General features: G+C 41.7%; 1 long non-coding RNA gene across 1 annotated transcript in view; it reads left to right on the top strand.

The window, feature by feature from the left end:
* Positions 1-13,356, top strand: part of LOC122559824 (uncharacterized) — a 219,217-nt gene extending 205,861 nt beyond the window's left edge. The window contains exon 5 of the long non-coding RNA XR_015760378.1: positions 11,571-13,356. This is a non-coding gene — a long non-coding RNA (uncharacterized LOC122559824). The remainder of the gene's footprint in view (positions 1-11,570) is intronic.
* Positions 13,357-20,592: the final 7,236 nt, after the last annotated feature.

Here is a 20,592-nt window from a genome sequence, read left to right as displayed (position 1 = left end):
ACAGTGATCTGTAATGATTTTCCTCTTGTCTGAGAATAAAAGGTTAATAAGTGGGTATTTTACTTGAGAAGCCTCGATGTCCAACCAGATTGATTGTGGATCAGACAAGACCCAATCAGCTATATAACTTAATAGGGAACTTAATTGATATTTCCTAAAATCTGGGAAGTCCAATCCACCCCTTGCCTGTGGAAGCTGTAGCTTCTTCAGCTTAATGAGGGGCCGCCTATGGATCCAGATAAAGGAACTCAGCCAGCCGTATAATTTACATAAAGCTGTCCTCGGCAGCATCACCGAAAGCATTCTCATAGGATATAGGAGAGGGGGCAGGATATTCATTTTGATTAATGCTATTCTACCCAACCAGGAAATTGGCAGGTCTCCCCATCGCTGGAGGTCCTGCCTTATCCTTTCCAATAAATACACAAAATTAGCCTTATACAACTGACCAAATACTGGAGTAATAAAAATGCCTAAATATAAGAAACCCTCCAGGGACCAGCGGAAGGGAAAAAGGGAACCGTCCGCTAAGCGGGGTATCACAGCAAGGCCACCCATTGGCATAGCCTCCGATTTTGAAAAATTAATTTTATAGCCTGAGAATGCACTAAATGTATTAATAACTTGGATTAAGCGAGGTATGGACATCAAAGGGTTACTGAGGAATAGAAGAACATCATCTGCATAAAGGGTAATTTTATGTTTACCTGTACCAATCCTTGGGGCCACTATATTAGGATCAGCTCGTATAGCTTCTGCTAGTGGTTCAATTATTAGCGTGAATAACAATGGCGAGAGGGGACATCCCTGACGGCAGCCCCTACCCACACTGAAGCTATCCGAGCCTAATCCATTGGTAACCACAACTGCTTTGGGATCACTATACAATGTTGAGATCCATTTGGTAAACACCTGTCCAACACCAAACCTCTCCAATGTGTAAAACAAATATGACCATTCGACCCTATCAAATGCCTTTTCCACGTCTAATGAAACCACTACTCCTGGTATCTTTCCCTGATGACAAGCTTGAATCATATTCAGAGCCCTTCTAACATTATTGGATGATCTACGGCCCTTAATAAACCCCGTCTGATCCTCCTTTATAATATGTGGCAGTATCCTTTCTAATCTCAGTGCTAACGTTTTAGAGAGGATTTTAAAATCTACATTTAGCAAGGATATTGGTCTGTATGATGTACAATCTTCTGGGTCCTTTCCTTTTTTAAGGATAAGAGAGATATTTGCCTCTTTCAGCGAAGGCGGGAGACAGCCCTGACTATATGCATAGTTATACATGTCCATAAGTGGACCAACCAGTATTTCTGTAAATTCTTTATAGAATTCAGCTTGAAAGCCATCTGGGCCCGGCGTCTTACCATTTTGAAGGCGCCTAATTGCATCAACTATTTCTTGGGGTGTAAGAGGAGCATTTAGGACCGATACTTGTTCCGGAGTTAGGTCTGGAAAAGTCAAATTTTTAAAAAATGACTGCATCCTCTTCGTCCTATCTTCACAATCCTGTGATTTATATAACTCAGAATAGAATTTTCTAAAGGTCGCATTAATCTTTTTATGATCATGAGTCAAAATACCCGTACTTTCCTTGATAGACATAATAGTCTGAGGGGCCTTTTTTTTCTTTGCAAGAAATGCTAAGTATCTACCCGGTTTGTCGCCATATTCATATAACCTTTGCTTTGCAAATAATATTTCCCTCTTAGCCGTTTGAGTGAGTGTAGTATTTAGAGCTGTCCTAAGAGCTGTAATCCTTTGCAATTTAATAATAGAGGGTCTATCAGTGTATGCTGTTTCAGCCGCTTTTAAGCGGGCTTCAAGCAGACGCTGTTGTTCTCCCTTTAATTTCTTCTGGGTCGCTGAGTAGGAGATGATCAAGCCTCGCGTGTAAGCTTTGATGGTCTCCCACATCATTGACGGGTTGCTAGCTGTACCTGAATTAATTTCTAAAAAAGTTTTAAATTCTTGAGAGAAGTACTTTACAAATTTACTATCTTTCATTAAGAAGGGGTCCATACGCCAATGCCGAGGGGATGTCCCACTGTTCCTCGCCTTAGTTTCCATATATACAGCAGCGTGGTCAGAAATTGCTATATTACCTATTTTACAGGATGATATGGAATTTAAAAAAATTGAGGGGGCAAAAAACATATCAATTCTGGTATGACATTTATGTGGATTAGAGTAGAAAGAAAAATCTCTACCCTGTGGATGAAGACATCTCCATACATCTACTAATCCTAATTCTTTGTTCAGATCCATCAATTGTCTAGATCTGGGAGATACTCCTACAGTACTCTTGGGAATCCTGTCTATTTCCGGATCCATAATACAATTAAAGTCTCCCCCTATAATTATATGACGGGCATCAAAAGCCATCAATTTTGAAAAGGCTTCCGTTATAAATTTAAAGGGGTGTGCCGGGGGGCAGTACAAATTTAAAATCCCAAATTCCTCTCCATTTATGAGAGCTTTAATCAAGATATATCGTCCAGATTCGTCTTTTATCTGCTTTAGGATTTTGAAAGGGAAATTCTTCCGAACAAGAATAACAACTCCCCTGCTTTTTGAGCTAAAAGAAGAAAAAAAGGCCTGATCAAATCCGCCCTGTCGTAATTTCAAGTGTTCTTTATCTGACAGGTGTGTCTCCTGTAGGAGAGCTATATCAACTCTTTCCTTCTTAAGATTTGATAATATTTTCTTCCTTTTAAGTGGCGAATTACTCCCCTTGACATTCCAGGTGCACCACTTAACCGATTGATCAACCATAATCCTCTGGGCCAATCCGAGACCCCTCGGGAGGGGGAACCCTATCCAGAACATCCCGAGCATGGAACATGTAAAATTTACAAAAATAAACCCTCTTTAATACACCCACAACAATACAGTAAAAAACTATTTCTAAATAGAAAAAATATAAAACGTATCTAAGTGGAGACTTTCCCCCTTGTTCCCAGGGGGCATCACTTCCTCTCCAAAAATCCCTCATATCCTCTCCCAACCAATGCCCCACCCTTGACCCAGGCACTCCTCAATAAAATGAGGAAAATTCAAATATAATACAAAACTAGAGTTAACAGTGAGCACCCCACCCCCACCCCTACCAACACCTGGGTATATTTGGTAATGTTAATACCATATATAAACATATAACTATAAAATTACCAGTTCAACAAATAATAATTAAATATGATAATACAAAATAACGAAGGGAAAAACAACCCCGCTCCTAAAGACAGAGGTAAAATCGAATAAGGTAACCACCTCCCCCCACCAACATTAACCAAATCCCCCAGCTTATATATACATATATATACATACACATACATATATATATATACATACATACACACACACACATATACATACACCCCTCATATATACATAAAATAATAACAGAAAACAACTCCAAGGAGGGGGGGGGGGGAGAAAATCAAATCCCTCTCCCCACCCCCCATAATAATATTAAGCAATAAGGTAAGAAAAAAAAAGGGAGGGGATATAAACCAAAACGGGGGTGGGGGGGGGGGGGGAAGGCAGACCAACATCCATTATGTCCTACAGTTTATCTAAGAGAGTCCAAAAATTCCTTAGCCTTTTCTGGTGATCCAAAGTTATATACAGATCCTTCATGGTTAAAGCGTAACATCGCTGGGTAGCGTAAGGAGTACTGTACATTTAAGTCCCTTAAACGCTTCTTCGCCTCGTCGAATGCCTTCCTCTTTCGAACCAGAGTCGGGGAAAAGTCCTGAAATAGCATGATCTTGGATCCTTTGTAGATCATAGCTTGGGAGTCTTTTCCGAGATTTCTAGAGGCTTCTAGGAGTATCTGCCTCTCCCTGTAGCTCTGCAGCCGGAACAGGACCGGGCGTGGGCGCTGGTTCGAGCCGGGCCCGCGTATTGCTACCCGGTAGGCCCATTCTACCCTTACCTGGCCTGATCCAGCTTGCAGATTTAAAAGTTGTGGCAGCCACTGCTCCAGGAATGCTGTAAGCTGGCCTTCCTCTTCCTGTTCGGGAAGGCCCAGCAAACGAATATTTTTTCGACGACCTCGATTATCGAGGTCGTCAATATGATTTTCCAAGGTCCGGACTCGCTGCTCGAGAGTCCGGACCTGATCCACAGCCGATTGAGCGGTTGTCTCCGAGGTCGCGGCCTTTAGCTCCGCCCCATCCGACTCGGCGTTGAATTTCTTCAATTTCACGGTCGTGCTTCTGCAGCGCGGCCGAGAGCGAGTCCCAACGATTCCTGGATTCGACGATAAAGGCATCGATCTTCGAGTCAAGCTTGGAAAGCATTTCTGCAAGACTTGCTACTGTAGGTAAGTCCCCCGGGGCGGCTGTGGACGCCTCTGCTGCAGCTGGAGAGTGTGGGGGAGGGGTTCCTGCTTGCTGAGAGCTGCGGGCTCCCTTCCTTTTAGTCATTTTAACTTAGGATAAAGTTGCTTAAGTGTAATATTACACAACTAATTGAGTTACTAAACTATTATAAATGATTTATAAATGATTTAGTGAGCTTGGTAGGGGGTAGGTGACCCACTGTGCCCAAGTCTTGGGAGGAGCACTATAGACTCAGTCTTACTGGGTCGCCGCCATCTTGGATCCCCCCTCCATGACTCTATGTTAAGTGATCGGACCAACCCAAAGAAACCCAAACATATAAATAGAAAGCAGGAAGTATCAACAGTACTTCATCCAGAGGCCACTGAAGATGTTACGGGTGGTGAAACGTCTTGAATTGACCTTTGCAGCTCAGCGAGCAAACCCACATCCAGAACCTCAATCTGAGCTACAAATCTTCTCAATGTTCGCTAATGCCAACAATGAATATAATTTACTTTTCAAAAAGCAATAAAAAATGAAATGTAATAAAAACTTCATTATCTTATTAAACAATTACAAAATGACATTCAGCTAAGGAAGGATAGTGGAGGAAGCGATTGCTATGCTTTCCTTTATTAGTCAGTGCATTGAGTATATGAGTCAGGAGGTCATGTTGTAACTGTACAGGATATTGGTTAGGCCACTTTTGGAATATTGTGTGTAATTCTGGTCTCCTTCCTATCAGAAGGATGTTGTCAAACTTGAAAGGGTTCAGAAAACATTTACAAGGATATTGCCAAGGTTGGAGGATTTAAGCTTTAGGGAGAGGTTGAATAGGCTGGGGCTGTTTTCCCTGGAGCATTAGAGGTTGAGGGGTGACCTTATAGAGGTTTATTAAATCATGAGAGGCATGGACAGGGTAAACAGACAAATTCTTTTCCCTGGGATGGGGGAGTCCAGAACTACAGGGCATGATTTTAGGGTGAGAGAGGAAAGACTTAAAAAGGACCTAAGGGGCAACGTTTTCATGCAGAGGATTGTGCATGAATGGAATGAGCTACCAGAGGAAGTGGTGGAGGCTGGTACAGTTACAACATTTCAAAGGCATCTGAATGGGTATATGAATAGTAAGGGTTTAGAGGGATATGGACCAAGTGCTGGCAAATGGGTCTAGATTAAAAATCACACAACACCAGGTTATAACCTGGTGTTGTGTGATTTTTAACTTTGTACACCCCAGTCCAACACCGGCATCTCCGAATCGGGTCTAGATTAGGTTAGGATGTCTGGTCGACATGGACGAGTTGGACCGAAGGGTCAGTTTCCTTGCTGTACATTACTCTAAAGAAGAAAGACATAAAAAGTCTTCTGATAAATGAGGCAAATCCTAATAACATATGAAATAGGCCATTTGTCCCCTCAATATTGCACCATCTTTAAATAAGATCATGGCTGATTTCTGTTTCAAATTCAACTTTCCATGTTATCCTTCCCTGAGTTCTCTCAGCTAGAAAGTTATTGGTCTTTGTGTTGAATATGCTCAAAGACTGAACATCCGCATCTCTCTGGAGTAGAGAATTTGCAAACATTTCTCTCACCTGAATTCTAAATGGCCAACCCCTTATGCTAACACTGTGACTCCTAGATCTAGGTTCCCTAATCAGGAGAAACTGCTTTCTAGCAATTCACACAACCAAGCTTACAAAGAACATTATATATTTCAAAGAGACCATATCTCATATTTCTAAATATAGGTATAGGTCTAAATTACTCAGTTTCATCTCAAAGACAGCTATTAATCATTACCTCACACCACAATGACTGCCCTGTTAAAGAATTTATTAATTACAAGACAGGATGTGTCTTCAAACAGATAGTTGAAGCCAAATGTAACTACGAACAGAGGAGTTAATTCTGATAAGGAAGCAAGCTGCAGTCTCAAGGATTCCAAAAGAGTAATCAATATTTTGGATGAATGGAATCTGAAGAATCATCAATAATATCACATCGTGGTCCTGAAGGATGAAAACCTGTATAAGAACAACACCAGAACTCTTCATTAGCAGAACATCGAAGAACAACACTGCACAAGGATCAAAACCTGGAAGTTTCCAGAGGCAGACTTTGTCGTAGAGTCATACAACATGGAAACGCTCTCTTTGATCCAACCAGTCCATGCCAACCATAATCCCAAACTAAACTAGTCCGACCTGCCTGCGCTTGGCCCATATCTTTCCAAACATTTCTTATTAGATTAGATTACTTACAGTGTGGGAACAGGCCCTTTGGCCCAACAAGTCCACACTGACCCACCGAAGCGCAACCCACCCAGACACATTCCCCTACATTTATCCCTTCACCTAACACTAGGGGCAATTTAGCCTGGCCAATTCACCTAACCTGCACATTTTCGGATTGTGGGAGGAAACTGGAGCACCCGGAGGAAACCCACGCAGACACAGGGAGAATGTGCAAACTCCACACAGTGAGTCGCCTGAGGTGGGAATTGAACCCGGGTCTCTGGCACTGTGAGGCGGCAGTGCTAACCACTGTGCCACTCTGCCGCCCACTTATCCAAGTGTCTTGTAAATGTTGTAACTTTACCCACATTCACCACTTTCTCTAAACATTCGTTCCACACACAAACTACTCTGTGTGTGAAAATGTTGCCCCTATGACTTTTTTCAATCTTTATCCTCTCACCTTAAAAATATGCCCGCTAGTCTTGAAATCCCCTACCCTAGGGAAAAGACAGTTGGCATTCACCTTATCTATGCCCTTCATGGTTTTATAAACTTTTAAATGGTCACCCCTCAACCTCCTACACTCCAGTGAAGAAGTTCCCAGCCTATCCAGCCTCTCCTTATAACTCAAAACCTTCACTCCCAGCAACATCCTGGTAAATCTCTTCTGCACCATCTCCAGCTTAATAATATCTTTCATAAAACAGGATATCCAGAATTGGATGCAGGACCCCAGAAGAGACCTCACCAACATCCTGTACAACCTCAACATCATGTCCGAACTCCTATACTCAAAGGCCTGAGCAATAAACGCAGGCATAATAAATTTCTTTTTAACCACCCTACCTATGTAGAGTCAGAGAGATGTACAGCACAGAAACAGACCCTTCAGTCTAAGTCGTCCATGCCGACCAGATATTCCAACCCAATCTAGTCCCACCTGCCAGCACCTGGCCCATATCCCTCCAAACCCTTCCTATTCATATACCTCTCCTGAGGCCTTTTAAATGCTGCAATTGTACCAGCCTCCACCACTTCCTCTGGCAGCTCATTCCATACACGTACCACCCTCTGTGTGAAAAAGTTGTCCCTTAGGTCTCTTTTATATCTTTCCCCTCTCACCCTAAACCTATGCCCTCTAGTTCTGGACTCCCCCACCCCAGTGGAAAAACCTTGTCTATTTACACTATCCATGCCCCTCATGATTTTATAACCTCTGTAAGGTCACCCCTCAGTCTCCAACGCTCCAGGGAAAACAGCCCTAGCCTATTCAACGTCTCCCTATAGCTCAAATCTTCCAAACCTGGCAACATCCTCGTAAATCTTTTCTGAACCCTTTCAAGTTTTACAACATCTTTCCGATAGGAAGAAGACCAGAATTGCATGCAAAAATCCAAAAGTGGCCTAACCAATGTCCTGTACAGCCTCAACATGACCTCCCAACTCCTGTATTTTATACTCTGACCAATAAAGGAAAGCATACCAAAAGCCTTCTTCACTATCCTGTCTACCTGCAACTCTTCTTTCAAGGTGCTATGAACCTGCACTCCAAGGTCTCTTTATTCAGTAACACTCCCTGGGACCTTATCATTAAGTGTATAACTCCTACTAAGGTTTGCTTTCCCAAAATACGCAAACTTCAAAGAACTATGTACCTGCACCCCTAGGTCATTTGGAATCATATCTGAATTGTATCATTAACTGGGTAATAGCCAAGTTATGAGACTTAGCTTGCTTATTTGAGGGGTCGTATGTCACTTGTTACATGCAATAAAGTTTAAACCACTGTTTCAGTACTTGATTGTTTCTGAGATTGCTTAATAAGTAGCCAAATTAAAGGTAACCTGTTGTGATTTATGCACCTACCTGGAGTCAGTCTAGTCAGCATTTGTTGTATGCCTTGTAAGGTAATTATATCCTTTCTTAGATGAGGAAATCAAAACTGAGGTAGGTATACTAATACCCCCTATAATTGTAAGAAGGCTCCTTCACTCCTACACCCCAATCATTCTGTGACAAAAGTGAACAGTCCATTTGCTTTCTCTTTCGCTAGCTGCATCTTTACTCCTTGTGATTTGTGTTCCAGATCTTCAGATTCCTCTGATTCAGCATCTCTCAGAAATATTCTGCTTCTCTTTTATTTCTTATTACAATGGCTTCACACTTTTCCACATTATCTTCCATCAGCCCTATTCACTCAGCCTGTTTTTTTTTTAAATGGAAGTTTCCTTGCAACTTTCCTTTCCTTTCCTTTGTGTTATCTTGATTTGTGACCCGCACAGCACACAATTACTGTACTGGGTGTTGGCGCTAATTAGCAACTTTATCCAAAAATGGAAAGGCGGTTAATTCAGGAAATGGAAATGGCATAAGTGTAAAAGTACAGCTACAAAGGTTATCCTATTGTTCATGACTGTTACAAGGATATATTGGTTTTGTACATGATAACTGGACTTATGGGGTCAAATTAAAAGTAGTTTACAGAGATCATTAACTCTATTCCCTGAAGCCTTCAAGATTAAGAGGGGGGATCAAATCAAATTCTTTAAGATGATTAAAGATTTAGTCGTTCGATAGAGAAAAACACTTTGAATAATCACCTCTATCCTTGGTCTTCCCCAGATTTCACATCTAAATGCTGCCTCTTAGTGACTTTATCCAAACGTCGTGTGCTGAAGACACCAAGCTCCAATTATCCACTATCTTTTAGGCTCCTTCACTGTCACAAAGGCTACCTGACATCCAAAAGTGGATAAGTAGAAGTTAACTTCAAGTAAATAATGTTGCCATAGTCTTAGTGGACCGTAGGGCTGCTCCTTCTGACAGAGAGATGACTGGTTGTGGTTTAACCTGAGGTCACCATGCCTCAGGTGAAGGGAGAGGTTGAGAAGTAGAGTCCTTCACAGTAACGTCAGCCAATGACAGGCATGCAAGTGATGGAGTTGATGTCAATCGGCATTGTGCACCACCATCTAGCCAACTGAGCTAACCACTTGTTGGAATCCCATGTAGACTCGACCTGTTAAGGATGACTAGGAGAAAGGGAGGAGTGAAGATGCTGGCGATCATAGTCAAAAAGTGTGGTGCTGAAAAGCACAGCTGATCAGGCAGCACCTGAGGAGCAGGAGAGTCGATGTTTTGAGCATAAGCTTTTCATCAGGACTTCCCGATGAAGAGTTTATGCTCAAAATGTTGACTCTCCTGCTCCTTGGATGCTGCCTGACTGGCTGTGCTTTTTCAGCACCAGACTTTTTGACTCGGGTAAGGATGACAGATGCCCTTCCTTAAAAGACATTAATGAGCAAGATTGGGTTCTGCAACAAATGACAGTGGTTGTATAGTTGTCATTAGGTTGGCTTTCAGTTTCAGAAATTTATTGAATTCACATTTCTCCATCTGTAATGGTGGAATTCAAAGCCATGATCTCAGAGCATTATAGAGTCATAGGGATGTACAGCATGGAAACAGGCCCTTCGGTCCAACCCATCCATGTCGACCAGATATCGCAACCCAATCTAGTCCCACTTGTCAGCACTTGGCCCTTATCCTTCTAAACCCTTCCTATTCATATATCCATCCAATAGCCTGGGGTTTTGGGTTAACTGGTCCAGTGATGTGACCACAATGCCATTGCCCATCTTTGCCGTGCTCCACCCCTCCCCACGGTGGCTCTCCGAAACTGTGCCAAAAGCTCTCTATGATCTCCTCCTCTGACAAAACAGGCTGAACAATCAGTCTCGATGTTCCTATGCAGGAACGATGGACTGAAGGATCTCTTTTGCACCATAATAACTCCATGATTCTGGATTCATAAATTCCTATCCATCTGCCCAACAGCAAGGATTTGACAGAGACAGGGTTCAATGAATTTATGACGCTGTTGTCAAAAAGTTGTTTCAGATACCAGTATCCTACTCTGTGGCCAGGCATGCTCAACAATGTCCAGAAAGTACTCCACTGATTTTCAAAAGATTGTCCAACTCCATTTTTCAAAGGTACCCACATGCTACAATGTTTTTTCTTTGATCTTCAGGGCCAAGCCTGATTCTTATTACCAATAATTAAATAGCCATCATCTTGGAAATTGAAGTAGAAATAACTTGGGAGAAAGCTACAGATAGGAAGGACTATGGCTGTCCGAAGAAAATGAATAGAGGCAATCATCTTTTATCCATTAAGCACTTGTCAACGTCTGTTTTTATTCTGTAGAAATTTGTGGTATCTGGTGGATATTTTTCATTTTGGTCTTGGAAACAAATCTGTCCAAAAGTGTAATCAGGTTAAAAGCTGTGAATAAATGTTAAAATCTATTGGGTTCGTCTTTTCCATTTGTCACTGGGGTAAAGCCAAATACTACATTTCTGCCACTTTCTCACTAATCATGACTAACAGAGTGGATATTACCCAATATAAACAACAGGCATATTGATTTATGTGCCACTTCATTGCAGAGTATGAGCTTGGCGAGGTGTTTACAACTTAGTTAATGTAATTTACAGTCCTTGCAGTATTGGTATAGAAAGACTCATTAATTTACACTGAACTCCACTCTGATGGGTATTAATGATTAAGTTGTACAATTCATCTAACAGATGCTGGATGGAATAACTAATAATAAAAGGTTGCGCTGCTTATGAATAGCATTTGCGTGTCTTTTGATTCACTGGGGACTGACAAAGGCTGTCAGTATAATTGCCTTCAACACCTGTGATTGAAATGTTTAAAGGGTCTCACGTTTTCACTTCCATCTCTACCATGACAGAGGAAAACAATCACCTGCCTTCATTTATAATGCATCAGGTTCTACAGTACAGGGCAGACTTACCATAATTCTTTAATGTGAAAAATAAAATATGGTTTGTCTAGAGATCTGGCAGTTCAGTCTTATAAAGTATTATATATACTTATTATTGCTATGCATGAGATTTTGTTTTGATTGATGATGTATTAAACACTTTTGTCATTAAACTATGTTGATTCATTCTAGACTGTGGACAGAAGATGGGAAAACTCGAGGACTGTACAATGTGAAGAGCAGTGGACTGATTCCTTTCTTTGTCCCACTCCTCCATTGGTCACAAAATGGAAGTGATGGCGCCAATTATATATTCATATATATTTAGCAGTCTGTGTACCTCCCAGTATTAAAAACAAGTCACCCAGGTTGCTTGAGTAACAAATAAAGAACTAGTTTATAGCAAAATAAACATGTTCAAACAAAGCTGTAATAATTATGAACAAAGTGTTTAAACTGTGCAAACATACACAACCCCTCCTGATAAATAACATGTACATATATGTACATTGACAATGTCCCAACTGGGAAAAAAAAGCATAAAACTTTGCAGAGTGTTGCTTTAGAACTTACGTCAGTTAAATTAAGAAAACAAATTATTCATAGATTGTCAAAATATTGTTCTTTAGCTGAAGTCAGTTTGCTCACAATTTGTGGACGTTATTATTTTTCTCTGGATCAGTTATGGCTGTCTGATTCCACTTTCTGGAGCTAGAGGAGTCAAGTTCAAATTCTCCTTTAATAGCACTCTACCTCTGGTGATAAGATTTTCCAGTTGGTTTTCAACTCATAAACTTTGATGATTAGAGTTTCATAGAAGAGTAGGGGAGTAGGTAAAAACCATTGCTCCAGGCAAGTTATCTCTCGACTATCTGTGTTGAAATCCAATTACTTTATTAAATACACAAATTGAATATGTGACCTGTCCCTGGCAGAATTGTATACTCAGTGACAGTGTATTCTTTCCAAAGAGCGCTTTAGGGAACATCTCAGAGACACCCGCATCAATCAACCAAATCGCCCAGTGGCTCAATATTTCAACTCCCCCTCCCACTCTGCCGAGGATATGGAGGTGCTGGGCCTCCTCCACCGCCGCTCCCTCACCACCAGACGCCTGGAGGAAGAACGCCTCATCTTCCGCCTCGGAACACTTCAACCCCAGGGCATCAATGTGGATTTCAACAGTTTCCTCATTTCCCCTTCCCCCACCTCATCCTAGTTTCTAACCTCCAGCAACTCGACTTGTCCGGACTTGTCCGACCTGCCCAGCTCCTTTTCCACCTATCCACTCCACCCTCTCTTTCCTGACCTATCACCTTCATCTCCTTCCCCACTGACCTATTGTACTCTATGCTACTCTCTCCCCACCCCCACCCTCCTCTAGCTTATCTCTCCATGCTTCAGGCTCTCTGCCTTTATTCCTGATGAAGGGCTTTTGCCCGAAACGTCGATTTTGCCTGTCCTCGGATGCTGCCTGAATTGCTGTGCTCTTCCAGCACCACTGATCCAGAATATTCTTTCCAAATGCAATGTCATTTCTTACTGCAGCCAGTTTATTTTGCTATACAAAATGGTATTTTTCCAAAAAGACCAAGATAAATATATATGTCCAGTCAAATGTTAATTGAAGATCATTTTCTTGCACTCATCAGGATAATTCACAAGAATAGGAATTCAAAACCAACATGTAGATTGTGAAAAAATTTTAAGGGGAAACCAACATTTTCCGGGTTGCTAATTTTCTCTCTGCTAAAGTTATTATGTATTTAATAAATAGTGAAGAATTTTGTTTAAGATACAAAACTAGTGTCTGGAAATTAATTATTCGCAAAGTCTGGGATTGGTTGTTCAAAGGTCTGCTAGGAACCATTGGGATGACTATTTGGGGGTCTTCGATAGGTTAGTTTTACTGTGTTGTGAATACAGGGACAAAAAGGTTGACTTGGTTCGGCTATCTATCTCTGTGTTCAAAGTTAAAAATCACAGAACACCAGATTATAGTCCAACAGGTTTATTTGGAAGCACTAGCTTTCAGAGCACTGCTCCTTCATCAGGTGGTTGTGGAGTATAAGATCGTAAGACACAGAATTTATAGCAAATGCTTACAGTGTGATGTAACTGAAATTACATATTGAAAAAGACTTGGATTGTTTATTAAGTCTCTCATCTTTTAGAATGAACATGATCGTTTCAATTCTTTCATATGATAAATCGCAGACATTTTTTAAAGTTACATTCCCAAGTTAACTTTAACAATTGGTGTCATGTCGGTCCAGATAATGCATGTACAGTGTGAGGTGTCATGTGTGAGACTGATTCTAATCTAAAAAAGGGATTTACAGAATCTTACATGGATTCATGCAGTTTTTGAGCAAAATAAAATGTAATTCATTCCACAAACCTATATGTGAATGTGTGCATGTGTGTGTGTGTGGGGGGGGGGGAGACGGTGTGGTAAGAAGGTTTATGAATGCCTGTGAGAGAGTGTGAGTGTAAAGGGTTATAAGTCTGTGAGAGGGTGCATGTGTGCAAGTGAGTGAATGTGTCAGCATATGAGAAAGACCTTGTGTATAAGAGAGGGTCTGCATGAGTGTGTGTGCCTGTAGGATTGTGTGCGTGTGTCTGTAGGAGTGTGTGTGTGCACATCTGGGGGTGTATGTGTGTGTGTGTGTAGTGGGGTCACCGGTAGTGTGAATTGAACCCAAGGTCCTGGTTGAAGCCATCCCCATTGGTACCGAACTTATTGCCTGTCCCGAAGTCCGCCTTGGAGGAAGGTCACCCAAAGATCCAAGGTCGAACGTCCCAGACCGCTCAAGTGTTCCCCATTGGGAGGGAACACCCCGTCTGTCGGTTGTGCAGTGTCCATTCATCCATTGCCTTGGCCTCCGCTCGGTCTTGCCAATGTACTATGCCTCAGGGCATCCTTACCTGCAGCATTATGAGATAGACAACGTTGGCTGAGTCGCATGAGTACTTGCCATGTACATGGTGGGAGGTGTACCCATACATAATGGTGATATCCGTGTCGACACTCTGACACGTCATGCAGCATCTACCGTGACAAGGTTGTGTGGTGTTAAAAGAATTATCTGGACCGACGTGACACCAATTGTAAAAGTTCACTTGAGAATGTAACTTTTAAAAAATTCTGTGATTTACATGTGAAAGAACTGAAACCAACATGTTCATTCTAAAAGATGAGAGACTTAACAAATAATCTAGGACTTTTTCAATATATAATTTCAGTTACATCACACTGTAAACATTTGCTAATTCTGTATCTTATGATCTTATACTCCACAACCACCTGCTGAAGGAGCGGCGCTCCAAAAGCTAGTGCATCCAAATAAACCTATTGGACGATAACCTGGTGTTGTGTGATTTTTAACTTTGTACACCCCAGTCCAACAGCAGCATCTCCAAATCATATCTTGATGTTGTAATACTTGTCAGGCCCTCAAAAGAATTTTGGATCTTTTAATGATTCTGCCTGTTACTCTTTGAGACACCAGCAACTGAAGGCCCACTCAATAGGGAGAAATAGGTATTTCTGAATAGAGACACAAATCCTTCAATATTCATCATTATTCTATCAGCAACCTTCTCTCATGCTATTAGGAGTTGTGATAGTTTGAAATTTGGCATTCTTGCATTTGCACTGACGAATGTAAGATGAAATGTTTTGTCAATATTCTTTTTGGCAACATTTGGGGGGGCATGGTGGCTCAGTGGTTAGCACTGCTTCCTCACAATGTCAGAGACCCAGGTTTAATTCCACCCTTGGGTGACTCTGTCTGGAGTTTCCATATTCTCTTCAAGTCAGTGTGGTTTCCCTCCAGGTACTCCAGTTTCCTCCCACAGTCCAAAGCTGTGCAGGTTGGGTGGATTGACCATGGATTGTGGGGGGCACGGTGGCACAGTGGCTAGCACTGCTGCCTCACAGCGCCAGAAACCCGGGTTCAATTCCCGCCTCAGGCAACTGTCTATGTGGAGTTTGCACATTCTCCCCGTGTCTGCGTGGGTTTCCTCCGGGTGCTCCGGTTTCCTCCCACAGTCCAAAAATGTGCAGGTTAGGTGAATTGGCCATGCTAAATTGCCTGCAGTGTTAGGTGAAGGGGTAAATGTAGGGGAATGGGTCTGGACGGGTTGCTCTTCGGAGGGTCGGTGTGGACTTGTTGGGCCGAAGGGCCTGTTTCCACACTGTAAGTAATCTAATCTAAATTGCCCAACAGTGTGAAGGCCAGGTGGGTTAACCATGGGAAATGCAGGGTTATAGGGATAGAGTAGGGGCATGGGACTGGGTGGGATGTTCTTTAGAGGGGTAATGTGGAGTCAATGAGCCAAATGGCCCGCTTCCATGCTGTAGGGGATCTATGATTCAAACTGTCAACTTCCATATAACTATTTGAAGACAGGGTAGTAAAATAGCTATGTGAATCAGAACATAATAAAGGCAAGGTGATAACTGACAAACATATAGAAAACTGAATCCATATGACTTGAAATAAAGGATGGAATGAATTGATCACTCTATTACTATTAAATAGTGAAGTAGTAGGACAAGGAAATGGACAAGTATATGGAATGAGTAAAACAACACTGAATCAAAATAATGGGGCATTTCCACCATTCCCATTTACACTGTTTAACCCAAAACATTTAAAAAACCAACCAAAAGGAGAAGCATTGCATGACTTAGTAATGGAAGTAAGTAAGAAAATTAAGGGTGGAGAACATTTAGGTAACATTGATCACAACATAACAAAATTTAAAGTAATGGTTAATAGATATACGGTTAGTTCAAAAACAAAAGTAATAGATTGGAAAAGAAAACAACTATGAAAGAATGGGGATGGAGCTAAGAAAGGTAAACTAGAGAAAAATATTGGCCAAGATGTAGAATGGCTATTAATTAACAGGGAGAAAAGTAGAGTCTGGGAGAAATGTATGCCACCAAAATAGCATAAAGATATATTCATGGGATATGTACATTGCTAGCAATGCAGAATTTATCACCCATCTCTTATAGAATTCCTAAAGGACAGAGAGACCCAATCAAGTCTCTACTGAGCCTCCCCCCAACATTTGCCATGGTTAACCCACTAAACTGCTCACCCCTGGACACGACAGTGCAGTTTACCACAATCAATCCACCTAATCTCCAAATCTTTGGACTGTGGGAGGAACCCCATGCAGACTCAGGGAGAACATGTAAACTTCACACAGACACTCACCCAAGGCTGGAATTGAACCTGGGTCCCTAGCACAGCGGTGCTAATCATTACGCCATCGTGCCACCTATGCGAAGGGAATGAGAAGCTGTTTACTTGAACAATAAAAAGTCTGTAGTGCATAAACACTCACAGTGCTTTAATGAATCTTCACTATTTTGACCCAGCGACAGTGAGGACAATATAAATATCAGTAGAAACTCAAATACAAGACCCAGAGCTGATACTCCCAGGACAGTATTGAGGGAGTATGTTGCACGATCAGAAGTGCTATCTTTCAGGTGAATTGTAAAACTGTCCTCTCAGGGGAATGTGAAAGATCCTATAACATTATTCCAGAGGACAGGGCATTCTCCCCAGCTTCCTAGCCTATATTTATCCCTCACTTTGCATCACACAACAAGGTGATCAGGTCTTTATCATACACTGTGTGTGAGCTAGCTGCGTGCAAATTGGGTGACATGTTTCCAACATTCAAAACAGAATGTTGGTGAGGCTTGCTTTATGTTATTGTGTCCAGGTCTAGTTGCCTTGTTCTCAGAAGGATTTATTAACCTGGAGAGGATTCAGAAAAGATTTGCCAGGATGTTGCTGAGAATATAGGATGTGAGTTATGAAGTGAGGCTGGATGAGCTGGGAGCTTTTTTCACTCAAGTGTAAGAGGTTGAGGGATGACCTTTTGGAGGTTTATAAAATTATGTGGGGTATAGATAAGGTAAATGGCAGGTTTTTTTTCTCTAAGGTGGGGGATTTCAAGACAAGGGGGCATATTTTTAAGATGAGAGATTTCAAAAAGAAATGCGGAGCTACGTTTGTACACAGACAGTGGCTTGTGTGTGGAATGAACTTCCAGAGGAAGTGATGGATGCAGGTACAGTTACAACATTTATAAGACATATGGATGAGTACATGAATAAGAAATATTTGGAGGGATATGGGCCAAGCGCAGGCAGGTGGGATTGGTTTAGTTGTGATGATGGTCGGCATGGACTGGTTGGACCAAAGGTTCTATTTCCATGATGTATGATTCAATGACCCTGTGACTAACCTCCAAATGGACTCCATTAGTTCTAGAGTGCTGGTGAATGTCTTACTGTACTTATTTCTGTTTGGAATTGAAGTTCATTAGAAAAGGTCAGAGGTTATGCTTAGCCTCTGTCTCAGCCATTAATGGATGCTGAAGACATTATTTAAATGTAGGGATTAGGTTGTTTGGTTTAAGAGGTAGAGCTTCTGTTTAAAAAAAATGACATTACAAGAGAAGCTGTGGCATTTGTTCTGTGATGTCAGCAAAAGCAATTTAATGTTTTCTTTATGCAGTGAGGAGACAGTGTAATATTGCCAATATAACGAAGGTCCACAATAAATTTCCCTTTGATCCTTTAATGATATAATTTTTATAAATATGTCAAAGAGTGTCAGATTCTGCAACAGAATGTAAGAATCAAAGAGAATAATGCACATAAAAACAGAAACTGCTGGTAATATTCAGCAGGATCTTACAGAGAGAGAGATAAAGTTAATCTTTCAAATTCAATATGACTTCTTCAGGACTGAAGGGGGTTAGTAATACAGTGGGCGTTATCTTGTTGAAAATGGGAGGAGGGAGAAAGAACAATAGGTAGGGTCAGGAACGGGCAATTGGACTGCAGTGGTTCAAGAAGGCAGTTCACCATCACCTTCTCAAGGGCAACTAGGGATGGGCTGGCTCTCATGGTATCATGGTATTGTCATAACCTCTGAGCCAGGAGGCCTGGGATCAAGTCTCAAACTGCTCTAGGGGTGTATAACAATATGTTGAAGCAGGTTGCTTAGGAATAACAATGAGAATAAATGACTGCTGGTCCAGCCAGTGAAGCCCAGACCACATGAATGAATAAAAAAAGCCAGCGATTAGGTGAAATAACAAAAACATTTCATGGAATAAAAGAGAAAATGGGTGGCACTGGTGGTAGTAATGAAAAGAAATGTTTCTCCAGGGTGAGTGTGAATGGCAGAATGACAAACAGCAGTGTCTAGAAGCAAAAACATTGAATATAGTAAACGGAAGAGTCTTGGGAAAAGTTGATGAGCAGAAAGATCTGGGAGTTCAGGTCCATTGTACCCTGAAAGTTGCTGCACAGGTGGATAGAATGGTCAAGAAGGCATTTGGTATGCTTGCCTTCATCGGACGGGGTATTGAGTATTAGAGCTGGCAGGTCATGTTAAAATTGTACAAGACATTGGTTCGGCCACATTTAGAATATTGTGTACAGTTCTGGTCGCCATATTACCTAGAGGATGTGGATGCTTTGGAGAGGGTGCAGAGACGGTTTACAAGGATGTTGCCTGGTATGGAAGGTGCTAGCTATGAAGAGAGGTTGAGTAGGTTAGGATTGTTTTCACTAGAAAAAAAGAGATTAAGGGGGGACCTAATTGAGGTCTACAAAATCATGAAGGGTATAGACAGGGTGGATAGAGATGAGCTTTTTTGCAGGGTGAAGGATTCAATAACAAGAGGTCACACATTCAAGGTGAGAGGTGAAAAGTTTAAAGGGGACACACACGGCAATTACTTTAAACAGAGGGTGGTAGGTGCCTGGAACGCTTCCCAGCAGAGATAGTAGAGACAGGCATGGTAGATTCTTTTAAGATATGTCTGGACAGATGCATGTGTAGGTGGGGAGCAGAGGGATACAGATGGTTAGGAATTGGGCGGCAGGTTTAGACAGTGGATTTGGGTCGACTCTGTTCTTTGTTTTGTTCTTTGTTCAAGATACAGACTGGCACTTAATTGGCAAAAGAAGAGTTAATCAGAATGGAAGTCAGACTTGATGGCCTGAAAGTATATTTGATTGTCCTCATTGACTTCACATTACTATCCCAGAAGAGAAAAAAAACAGTAAAACTTGCGAACAACGCAAACTGGTCTGACTTGTTTTGTATATGTCAGAGCAATGCTCCATACAACCAATATATTCATTTCTAGGTGTTACTGTTTTTTATGGAGAAAGTGAGGTCTGCAGATGCTGGAGATCAAAGTTGAAACTTTATTGTTGGAACAGCACAGCAGGTCAGGCAGCATCCAGGGAACAGGAGATTCGACGTTTCGGGCACAGGCCCTTCTTCATGAAGGGCCTGATTCCTGAAGAAGGGCCTGTGCCCGAAACGTCGAATCTCCTGTTCCCTGGATGCTGCCTGACCTGCTGTGCTGTTCCAGCAATAAAGTTTCAACTTACTGTTTTTTATAACTAGCTTTTCCCTTTTGGGGATAGCTGATCACTTGCCCTTAATAACATATTGAACATGCTGAGGGGTATAGGACTGAGAGACATTCAGCTCTTTGTCAAACATTGTGGTGTTGAAAAAGCTCAGCAAGGCAGGTAACATCCGAGGAGCAGGAGAGTTGAAGTTTCAGGCATAAGCCCTTCATCAGGAATGACTGAATGGGTTTATGCCCGAAACGTGGGACTCTCCTGCTCCTCGGATGCTACCTGCCTTGCTGAGCTTTTTCAACACCACAGGTTTTTACTCTGATCTCCAGCATCTGCAGTCCTCACTTCCTCCCATTCTCTATCAGAACTCCATCTAACCATATTCCATATCCCCCCTTTCCATTGGCTACTGAAAACTTGCCAATTTCAGATTAAAAATTATGTTGCTGTTGCTTTCACGACTGAGAGTTATAGAACATGTACCACCCTTACATGTTGCCTAAATTGTCTTCTAAATGGCTTGGTCCATGATTTTAACAAGTTCTCCCCTCTTGTGTTGGCCTCTCCCACCAACAGGAAAGGTTTTCCTCTGTTTACACTGCACAATGCTTTCAAAATCCTGGAAACTCTCAATGAAATCACCTTTGAAATGTCTTTTACATTCTAGGAAATGAGCCTAGTCTATGAAATCACGCCTCATAATCTAACTCTTCGAATCAAAGTTAAAAATCCCACCACACCAGGTTATTGTCCAACAGGTTTAATTGGAAGCACTAGGACTGCTGCTCC

This window comes from Chiloscyllium plagiosum, unplaced genomic scaffold (genome assembly GCF_037043375.1).
Source record: "Chiloscyllium plagiosum isolate Xiang-an unplaced genomic scaffold, Cpla_swu_hap1 HiC_scaffold_19, whole genome shotgun sequence".
In the NCBI taxonomy this organism is placed as follows: domain Eukaryota; kingdom Metazoa; phylum Chordata; class Chondrichthyes; order Orectolobiformes; family Hemiscylliidae; genus Chiloscyllium; species Chiloscyllium plagiosum.
The sequence above is the reverse complement of the archived record's forward strand: the minus strand, read 5'-3'. Positions and strand labels throughout refer to the sequence as shown.